Here is a 12,093-nt window from a genome sequence, read left to right as displayed (position 1 = left end):
ATTTTGTCGGTGTAATTGCTGAATGCTTTGAGGAATTAAAACTTTATTTTTCAGGTGCAATTCTTACTTCTTCTTATGTTTCTCTAATGGTAATGGTGTGGATTCATTTTGAGTTTATTTTGCAAGAATTATTTTCTGTTTGATTTACAACAAAGTAAGGAAACATACTTAATTTGGTTATAAGGAGAAGAAAATGGTACTGCCCGTCATTTTGATAATAGAAAACCATCCAATTTTCGGTTAAGGATTATATTCATTAATTCATATAAAGTTATTGTTAATATATACATTTTGTAATATTGTAATAAGTGTCATTTGGAAGACGTATACATATTGTAATGACACTTATTTGTGACCTTTTTGATTAATGATATACGCAGGAGACAAGAACTTTTCCCAACAGAAAGCTCTTTCTTTTCTATAATGTTTAGCATCTTTCCATCCTTCAAGTGCTTTAAGAAGTGCAATATGTGATTTTTACACTGTTTCATCTTCACAAAAGGAATTCTATAATAATCTTCCACAAGTTATGTTTTGATAATTACATGGACTGGAGGATATGTAGTTTCTGTAATTTAGTTAGTCATTGCAGTTGAATTAGCAATTATCGTGATTGTGTACACGTTCGCGTGACATGATCATGATTCTAATAATCAATTCGGAGTATGCCTTCGCGCAACTTCGATCAAACTTTTGTTAATAATAAAAATGGATTTCCATGGGCTATTAATTAATTTTAGTTTATATAGCTTGAGGTGTGCCATTCACAATTTTATCATTTGTGGCCCCCGTATTAACTTCACGACTTAGATATAAAATGACAAATGTTTGTAGCATGCTTTAGGCATGATTAATAAATAAATCATCGTGATTGTGTACACGTTCGCGTGATATAATTATGATTCTAAAATAAATTGACGTATGTGTTCGCGCAACTTCGGCAAAACTTTCTTAATAATTAATATAGCGTGATTAATTGTTAAAATAAAAACGCAACTTCCTTTTGTTAAAATAAGTGAGGTGTGTCATGCCAAACAAAATTTATAATTCATGGCACTCGTAAGATTAGATTAAGAACTAACACTTATAGAAAATATTTGAGGTGTGCCATAAATAAATTAAATCATCCATGGCCCTCACAAATATTGCTTTTAAAAATTTGAACAATCGTAATTTGCTTTAGTCCCGATTTAGATTAGTATTGCGATTATATATACTTTCGCGTAATATGATTGCAAATTTAACTCTTAAAAGACTTGAGGGATGCGTTCGCGCACCTTCAACCAAATTTTCCTAATGAATCAATGAAGCGTTATTAATTGTGGACACGTTCGCGTGACATGATTTTTGACGTACCAAAGGAAAAGAGTATACGTACGCGTAACTCAATTCTTTAATTACGAATAAATCAAGTGATTTAAATGCGGTAAAAAAATAATTGCACATAGGTTCTAAAATAAGTAATTAGACAATTTAAGTCGAGTATAAATTGGTAAGCGACTGTGCTAGAACCACGGAATCCGGGAATGCCTAACACCTTCTCCCGGGTTAACAGAATTCCTTACTTAGAATTTCTGGTTCGCGGACTTCAAAAAGGAAAGTCGAAATTTCCTCGATTTGGGATTTAAAATAAACCGGTGACTTGGGACACCATTTAAAATATTCCAAGTGGTGATTCTAGAATTAAATAAATAATCTCATTTCGAATAATGTCACTTAAATTAGAAAAACTCCCTTATACCCCTCATGTGTGTAAAAAGAAGGTGTGATAATAACTTTGGATGGAAATCGATTTGTTAAGAAAGTGGCTGTTAACAAACAATCTCCCCAATATGGAATAGGTAAATTAGATTGAAATAATAAGGCTCGACAAGTTTCACGAAGATGCATGTGTTTCCTCTCAACAACACCATTTTGTTGAGGAGAGGAGACACATGTGGTCTGATGGATGATTCCCTCAGAAGCAAAAACTGAGATATAGTGTGATTGCTACCCAATTCAAGTGCATTATCTGATCTGATCACCTTTACTTTAGTGTTAGAATTGTCTTTTAGTCATGGCTAAAAACTGTTTTAGAACTGGGAAAGCATTGAATTTAGTGGTGAGAAAGAAAGTCCATGTTCCTCTACTATAATCATCAACAATAATAAAGAAGTATCTATAACCATCATAAGTGGGAGTGTGGTAAGGTCCCCATGTGTCAATATGTATGAGATCAAATATATGCTTAGAAGTGATAGAACTAGAAGGGAAAGGTAATTTGGCTTGCCTAGCTTTTGCACAAATATCACAAGGATTAATGGAAGAATCAGTAGATGGTAAAGAAATGAAAGAAATGCATTTCATATTAGAAAATGTCATATGACCCAGTCTATGGTGCCAAAGTCTTACATTAGAAGAAGCTGCTCCTGAACATAAAGTAGAAGAAGAACTTAGTGCAGTAGCATTTTGATTGCAAGCAGAATGGCTAATAGCCTTGATTAAACTAGAAATGACTACTCTAGGCTTGACTTGACTTGGAAGAGCATAGTTGAAAACATAGATCCCTCGACTGACTTTACCAAGCACCACTGGCCTCTTCAGTGAAGGGGCCTGCAAAGCAGCATCAAAAGAAGAAAATATTAGGATGGAGTGGAATCGTAGACACAATTTGTGCACAAACAATAAGTTGTAATTGAAATTAGGAACAAACAAAACATGGGTGAGGGTAAAACCAGGCAAAATTGTGACACAACCTGATTTGAATACCAATACCTTGGCTGAGTTAGGCAAGGTGACATATACAGGTTTAGGAAGAAGCTGCACATTAAATAGGAGTGCCAAATTGGAAGTCATGTATTCTGAATCTCCTGAGTCTAGTATCCAGGACATTGAATTTAAAGAGACACTAATATAGGTTTTAGAAGAAGGAGAAGGGAAGGAGATACCAGCACAATTTGCAGAAATTGTGTCATCAGTAGGCTGATCTATCTGAGTACCAAGTTTGACAGTCTGAAGCAACTAGTATAGACTGTGAAATTGATCTTGGGTAATTGGTTGTGCTCCTGAGGTGATAGATGAAGATCCTGAATCTTCAACTAAGACAACTGCATTGCTTCTAGGTCCAGAAATCTTTTTGTTGGACTTGGTGAATTTGAAATCAGCAGGAAACCCAATCAACCTATAACAGTTCTCTATGTTGTGATTTTGTTTCTTGCAATAAGCACATAATTGATTTCCCTTATTTGCCTTTGTGTTTTGTTTCTTATCAGGAGACTATTTGCGACCAACTGAATAAGGCTGCTGAGATGCAACAAAAGCACTCTGAGGAGGAACATGCTGAGAGATCTGCACTTCCCTTTGTTTCTCATCCCTGATCAGGAGGAAATAAGCATGGTTAACTCAAGGTAATGGAGACAGCATAAGCAAGCTGCTCCTAGCTGAGCATAGGCATCATTGAGCCCCATGAGAAATTGAATAAGTCTCGCATCTTGTTGAGACTTGTAGTGTTTCTCCTTTCCTCCACATGAACAATCACAGGTACAGTGTTGTGTAATGTCCAAGCTGTTTAACTCATCCCAAAGTCGTTTCAGCTTGGTATAATATCCTGCAATGTCCAGGTTTGCTTGGGCTAACTCTGAGATTTCCTTTTGCAGTTGATAGATAGAGCTGAGGACCATTGCTCTGCCCAAAGCGCTCCTCAAGCTCAGTCCAAATGTCCCTGGCAGTTTTGGAATAAAGCACACTCTCAGCAATTTCTTTAGAGAGGGAGTTCAAAACCCAAGAGATGACCATGTCGTTACACCTTGTCCATGGCTTGAAAGAGTCTGATGAAATTTTGGGTTGAGGAAAGGAACCATTAATAAATCCAAGTTTGTTTTTGGCTGACAAGGCAATGAGAATGCCCTTTCGCCACCCTCCATAACCTTTTTCATAAAAAATGGAGCTAACAAGCACCATTCCAGGAGAATCTGATGGGTGGAGGTAGAAGGGATGAGATGTAGGGCTGTGCATTTGGATCGGATATCCAAAATCCGATCCGACATAATCTATTTCGGATTTTCGGATTTCGGATTTCGGATTTTCGGATTGGATACGGATTATGTTTTATAAAATTTCGGATTTTCGGATTGGATTCGGATTGGCATGATTTTAATCCGATCCTATCCGAAATCCGAAATTATATGGGCCTATATATAAATAGTTAAATACTATTTTACCCTAAAATTTTAGGGTTAAATAACTTAAACCGGTTAACTGGTTAAGTATACTATAGTAATAGTACTATACTACCCTAAATACTATTCCTATTTCCTAGGTTATATCGATGCTTGAAGCTTGATGCTTCTTCAGTTCTTCTTTTCCGCCTCTCTTCACTTACACTAGTTCACCACTTCACACTCACAGAGTCACAGTTCACCTTCACTTCACAGTTCACTCTTCAGAGTTTATTGTTGCCAGTTGCCACAGTCAAGCCACTGAAGTTCAGAGTTCAGTCGCCTTAGCTTCCGCGGTTCCGCCTCTCTTCTTCTTCACTCTTTATCTCAGTGACTCAGTAGTCAGTCCTCTCGGTCTCGAAGTCTCAACTCTCAAGCCAGTGAAGTAGTGAACTCCAAGTTCTCTCGAAGTCCCAAGCCAGTAAAGTAATCTTCTTCTTCACTATTAGTTACTATTGGTTCATACTGTTTTTTCAATTTTTATGTATGTATCGATTTGTCTTTATGTTCTGTTTTTTATCTCTTTCATTTTCTATTCTGATTTTATTACAACATCTATTTCTGATTTTATTTAGGTTTTTTTCTATTACAACATCTATTTCTGATTTTATTTAGGTTTTTTTGTTTGTTTTGGACCTTTGGTAGATGGAAAACGAAACAGAGACGGTGAATGAACTTCAACAGAGACAGTGAATGAAAATATGATTTGAAAGACAATTGATTGTGTTTTGTTTTGGGGTCTTCAGTTTGGTTTACTGTCCAGTTATGTAAATTTCAAATTGTTGTTTTGTTTTGTTAAGTTCGAACATTGTTACTAGGGGTGTGCATTTTTGAACTCAGTTGCATTATTAATTTTTATGAGCACTCAGTTCAGTCAGTTGTGTACTGTAAATTGAACATTCAGTACTGTAAATTGAACATTCAGTTTAAATCATTTTGTACTGTAAATTGAGCATTCAGTTCAGTCAGTTGTGTACTCAGTTATGTACTTACGTTTGGTTTACATTCAGTACATGTAACAATGTTAAAGTACTTAATTTTGAAGTTCAAAGTTAAAACAACAACACATATTTCAAGTTCTGAAATATTTGTTTATGTACTTCGAACAAGTTCTGAAAATTGACAATCCGATCCGACAATCCGAAAATTTATCCGATCCAAAGTTTCAAATCCGATCCGATCCAATGTTAATTCGGATCGGATTGACCTTTTCAGAATCCGAAATCCGAATCCGAAATATGCTAAATCCGATCCGATCCGTGCACATCCCTAGTTTGGATCAGTGTTCCCGTCGTTTTATAATGTATCGTTACTGTATTGTATTGTATCGTATCGTTTAATGAATGCAATGTTTGGATATATTGTATTGTTTGTTATTATTAAATAACATTATGACATTTGGTTTGACTGTATCGTATTGTACCGTAACTGATAAGTTTACTAAAATACCCTCAATTGTTTTAAATATTTAATTTATGAAGAATTACACATAAAAATTATTTAAGAAAACTATGTCTAATATATAAATTAAACAATTAAATTCATGCAAATTCTATCGAAATTAGTTGAACAAGTTAATAATATTAAAAATAATAAAAAGTACAATATTTTCATAATTAGATAATAATAATAATTTTTTTTAAAAGAATGTTACGTAGACTCCATTCAAACAAAAGTAAAACTAAACCTTTACGTGAAGAGTATAGAAACGCGGCAGAAGAAGAAAACGATTTTTCACGTATGTAGGTTATTATATAGGTTATATTTGGAATGTTGTCTTTGAGAGTTTATAGAGTTATCAGATTTCACGTAGAATTTTATTATAGAATTATATGAGAAAGAGACGTTGCTATTATTTAAAATAAAAATAAAAAAGTAAAGGGTAAAATAGAATTATAAAGTAATAAGTTAGGGCATAATTGGAAAGAAAAATAGGAAACAATCCTACCACATCAAATCGGTTGTTTAAAAAAAATGAGACTTTTCGTTGTTCCGGAACAATGGATTTAACAATACAATACAACCAATTTTAACTAAATAATCAAAACAAACATTGTTCTTAGAAAACTATACAATACGATACAATGAGTAACAACTCTCCAAACAAGCTGTAAGCTTATAGTTTTTAAAACATTTTAATCCTTTTTTTAACCCTAGATTACTCTTTTGGGTCTTTTTTTCTTTTGTTTTTCTTTGTCCTCAGTTTTTTGAATTACAACATATGTTGCTTATGCAAAAACAACTAAAGATCAAACTCTCTAGCTTTCTCTCACTAAAACACTCCTTCATCATGAATGATTCTCTTATAGCTGCCCAGCTATTTTCACCCAAGCCACCGGATATTACTAACTCTTCTAAAAGCTCATCATCATCAATAGCAAATTTGGAGCAGACTACTTTCAAAGAAAAGTTACTTCTCAATGAAGGAGTAATAGACTTTGATATGGAGCACTGCCCGAAAAATCAGCACGAGCCATCCCAGTCACAACTAACAACCCAATCAAACAATGTTCCAAAAGGAATCAAAACTATCTTCCTAACAGAAGCAGACATACAATGACTCTACTCCCTTTGGAAACATTCTCTCATCATAAAACTACTTGGAAAAAGAATCGTACATCAGTATCTCAAAATAAAAATTCAAGACTTGTGGGAACCTTCAAAACCTTTCCCAATAATAGATTTAGACTTAGATTTTTATATCGCAAAATTCACAAAGGAAGAAGACATGATATCGTAAAATTCACAAAGGAAGAAGACATGAACCGTGTCCTAAAGAATGGCCCATGGTTTATCAACGGTCACTACCTATCCATCAGACGCTGAGAACCAAATTTCGTTGCATCAGAGGCAAAGCCAACAACATCTACAGTCTGGGTTAGGCTCCCACACCTACCAACACAGTTCTACGATGGATCCCTCCTTCAAAAAATTGGAAATTCAATTGGAACCTTGCTAAAGGTTGATGCCTGCACGAGTGCTACTCTTAGAGGGCGTTATGCCCGTTTGTGCATTCAAATGCCATTGGAAGACCCTGTTTCCACATGTATCAAAATTGGATCTCACATGCAGCAAATTATCTACGAAGGAGAGGGCTTCCTCTGTAAGAACTGTGGGCGACTGGGTCACACATTACTGTGATTCCCCCACCAGAAGAAGATGAAGGATTTTCCTCAAAGTCTCCATGTACACCTGACCCCTGACCAATTCCCAGCAACTGGAAACTAATGACTTGGAAACATGGAAAACAGTTTCTTTCAATAAAAAGAAGAAGACACCACAAAGGAATCTAGTACCACAAGCCACAACCTCAACGCTGGATCCTCAGGCCACACCAGGTATAGATGTCAATATTTTTGCAGCAGAGTCAGGTAAATTCCTCTCCTCAAAAAAGCTTGCTTTTAAATCAAAACACTCAGTTCCCACCTCCACTATTAATAGGAACCATACCCAGAATAAGCCAAAAATGGCATTTTCATCTGACCACAGTATCAATGCCCCCCATTAACTCTAATAAATTGTTCTTAAATGCTATTGACAGTTTTGATAATAAAACTACTAACTTAAGCAGCAAAAAGAATTTCGAATCCACCAATAAATTCGCTCCTCTCCCGCTTATTATTAATCAAGACACTGATCAAGACATGAAAAATCCATCGACCACTCCTACTACCTCCCAATAATTTCTATACTCTACAGGCAACTCTTCGAATTCCCCATTTCTTTCGTTACAACCAATAGTTCCTACTGTAGAGTGAGTGTCACGTGTCGATCAAGGTTACCCCCAAGCAATTTCAGGATTTTTTATTGCCATTAAAACCCTTTCCTACAATTACTAGCCCACTAATTGCAAATACTAACCCTAATCAAGACTCTTCCTCCACGTCTCCTCTATACTTGGCACATGAAGATGGCCAACTGGCCATGCAAATAGAACCAATGAATCCAGCTGCAACCCTTCACATGCCAAGTCTACCCAATCCCATGTGTCACACCTCATTTTTCCGCACCCGCGAGGGAGCAAGAGAGTTTTTCCAATTAAAGGACAATCGAGACGGGATTGGTTTATTTATTTCAGAGTCGCCACTTGGGAGATTTAGGGTGTCCCAAGTCACCAATTTTAATCCCGAATCGAGGAAAAGAATGACTCCATATTACAGTCTGCGTACCAGAAATCCGGATAAGGAATTCTGTTAACTCGGGAGAAGGTGTTAGGCATTCCCGAGTTCCGTGATTCTAGCACGGTCGCTTCAACTGTTATATTCGGCTTGATTGTCTGATTTTATACAAATATGAACTTATGTGCAAATTTTATCTTTCAACCGCTTTATTATTATTGTTTTTAAAAGAAATATGAACATCGCTTAAAACACGTCTTTGGACTGCGTTACATGAAATGCACCCACAATCCGGAACACGTTTTATTTGATGTTTTGGGATTTGGATTCGGGTCGCATGAAATGCACACCCAGGCTTAAGAAAGTAAAATATTAAACACGCGCCTAAAGAGACTATCGCGTTATTATTTTGGGAAAGACCGTGAAATTTGCTAAACGGTCCTTCCGAATTCTAATTAAACCATACATTTTGTGAGGGCCCCGCAATCTATACGTTTTATTTGGCGAGGCTCGTCTCATTTTTATTTTTACAGGATAAACCTACAATGACTATATTTTCTATTAAGTTCGTCTCTAAACTAAAAGAAAATCTCTTAATTATTTACATGCTGAAAAACGTAACTTATTAGTTATTAGTTTACGGCTAATGCGAATGGAAAATTGCGATCGAGTTTGTACAAAGAAAAACTGCTTTCATTTTATATTCTGTTATTCAATAATACTAGAACATGAGATTGACCATAATATCAAAACAGATTAATTATTCTCCGTAATTTAAACTAACATTATTAGATGAAGAAAGTATACATATGCAACCTCATTATTCATTAATCATTCAACTACATCTTTATACGAAGAAAGAAAAATTATATTCAACCACAAATCTAAACAGGAGGAATTCAACAGGAACAAAGCCTGATTAATATTTCATTTTTTGCTTCAAGCCGAGATTGTACAAATGTGTACCTGGAAATAGCAGTACAAGAACAAAAGAAGGAGAATTCAGCAGCAGTAATAACACAGCAACAGCAGATTCAGCAACATCGCAAACCAGTACAGTAGGAATAGCAGAAAACCCAGGAGACTATAAACGACTCCAAGTATAGTGAAGAAGTAAAAGGCAGGAAGGTTCTGACTATTTCAGATCTTAAGCGAGGCAATGAAGCAGTAACTATTTTTTTCAACTTCAAAACTCTCCAAAATGAATTCTGCCCCTGTATATTCAGTGTATACAGAATGTATATCGGGTGTATACTTCTCACTCCGCCCCCTCTTTTTTTCTTCTCTCTATCTAGTTTTTCCTCTCTTTTTTTTTTCACACTTCTTCTTAAATTTTCTCTTCTATTTATAGCAAAATTTTCGAAATTTTTAGATTTGTTTTTTATTATTTTATTATTTTTTTAATTAAAAGAAATCCCACTTACAAATTGCTTTTATTTTTTTAGAAAAAGAAATCCCACCTTTATTTACTTTTATTTTTAAAATTCCAACTTTAATTACTTTATCTTATTTAAAATCCCACTTTTTATTTTTTTTAAAAGAGAATCTCACTTTATTTAACTTTTCTTTAAAAAAAAAACCACTATCTTTTCTTTTTCTTTTAAAAATGCTACTTTCAATTACTTTAAATTTTTTAAATTTTCAGATATCTTTATATTTATTTTTTAATTCCAACCTTCTTTTACTTTTAAATTTTTTAAAACTTTTTACTTTTTTTTTTAATTTTCTACATTCTTTTACTTTTTATTTTTTATTTTTTTATTTTTTTAAAATCATTTCCGAAATTACTATATATATATATATATATATATATATATATATATATATATATTTTTTAAAATAAAAATAATAAATAAAATAAAATATTTTCGGATTTTTTTTTATATATAAAAAAACAAAAAATAAAACTATTAATAGTGATAATTCACTTTTTATTTTTTTATTTTTTTTTGGTTTTGTTTTGTGTTGGACAAAAATGAAGAAGGGGTGTTGGGTTAATGGACTGGGTCGACCCAGTTCGAAATGGACTGGGTCGTAGGGAAGATTGGGCCATTTTTTGGGCCTATAGCATGAAATTGAAGAAGAGGCCCAATTCCGACTTTCTTTATATTTTCGCTCTCTTTTCTTCTTTTATTTTTCTAAAACTAAATTATAAAAATACTTAAACTATTATTAAGAACTAAATTAAGTTATAAAGGCGCAAATTAACTCCCAATAACAATTAACGCACAATTAAGTATTAATTAAGCATAAAATTGTATATTTGGACATTAAATGCTAAAAATGCAAACGATGCCTATTTTTGTAATTTTTAATTTTTGTAAAACAATTTTAATTACTAACAATTGTAGAATTAAATCCTACATGCAAAATGCGACATATTTTTGTATTTTTTTATTAATTTAGCGAATAAACACGCACAGACAAATACAAATAATTCTTCAAAATATCACAAAATTGTACACCAAAGAAAAATCATTTTATTTTTGAATTTTTTGGGAGTAATTCTCATATAGGGCAAAAATCACGTGCTTACAGCTGCCCCTCTTTGCCCGGAGACATGAAGGGTTTTCGTGCAAAGATAAAGCGAGCGATTTTTGCCCATCCGAGTACTCCGTTGAAGCATTTTTTTGAAAAAGATTTGACCGAACCTTTGCTTCAAAGGTTTCCTACATATCCTGGGCTAAACAGGAATCAGGTCAATGTAGTTCGAGAAATTTTGGTAGCTGGGACTACCGTTGGACTGCAATGTTACTGTTGTTGCATGCTATTACTACTGCTTACCGATCTCCTTGTTACACCGTGCTTAAAAAAACAAGAAGCTAGGCTAGAGTACAATTTGTTTTTGTTGCCTTGCTTCCTTGTCTGCTTGCATTTCTTTCGGTGCTTTACTTCTTTTGACACATGTACTTGAGTTTGTACTGTGACCTCTTGTTGCAACCTTCTGTTTCCCGGTGCCGGAGAATTTTATTGTTTCCTGCTGGGGATTCCTATTGTAACCCTCTGTTTTATTGTCCTCTGACTTGATTTTGAAATGTATGCCTCTGTTATCTGGGCGGGCTCCCAATTTTAATATTTGAAAATTAAAGACTTGAAATGTATGCCTCTGTTATCTGGGCGGGCTCCCAAGTTCAATGCTTGAAAATTAAAGACTGAAATGTATGCCTCTGTTCTATGGGCGGGCTCCCAACTTCAACAACAACTTTAAAAATGAATGTCATTCCTCTCTTCAACCAATACATCGCCATTCTGTTCTTCAGGGGGGCTCCTGATTTCAACAACTTTAAAAAATAAAATCCTATTCGAGGGCGGATGAACCCAAAATATCCTATTCGAGGGCGGATGAACCCAAATATCCTATTCGAGGGCGGATGAACCCAAAATATCCTATTCGAGGGTGGATGAACCCAAAATATCCTATTCGAGGGCGGATGAACCCATATATCCTATTCGAGGGTGGATGAACCCAAAATATCCTATTCGAGGGCGGATGAACCCAAATATCCTATTCGAGGGCGGATGAACCCAAAATATCCTGTTCGAGGGCGGATGAACCCAAATATCCTATTCGAGGGCGGATGAACCCAAATATCCTATTCGAGGGCGGATGAACCCAAATATCCTATTCGAGGGCGGATGAACCCAAATATCCTATTCGAGGGCGGATGAACCCAAATATCCTATTCGAGGGCGGATGAACCCAAAATATCCTATTCGAGGGCGGATGAACCCAAAATATCCTATTCGAGGGCGGATGAACCCAAATATCCTATTCGAGG

This window comes from Nicotiana tabacum, chromosome 3 (genome assembly GCF_000715075.1).
Source record: "Nicotiana tabacum cultivar K326 chromosome 3, ASM71507v2, whole genome shotgun sequence".
Taxonomy (NCBI): Eukaryota; Viridiplantae; Streptophyta; class Magnoliopsida; order Solanales; family Solanaceae; genus Nicotiana; species Nicotiana tabacum.
The sequence above is the reverse complement of the archived record's forward strand: the minus strand, read 5'-3'. Positions refer to the sequence as shown.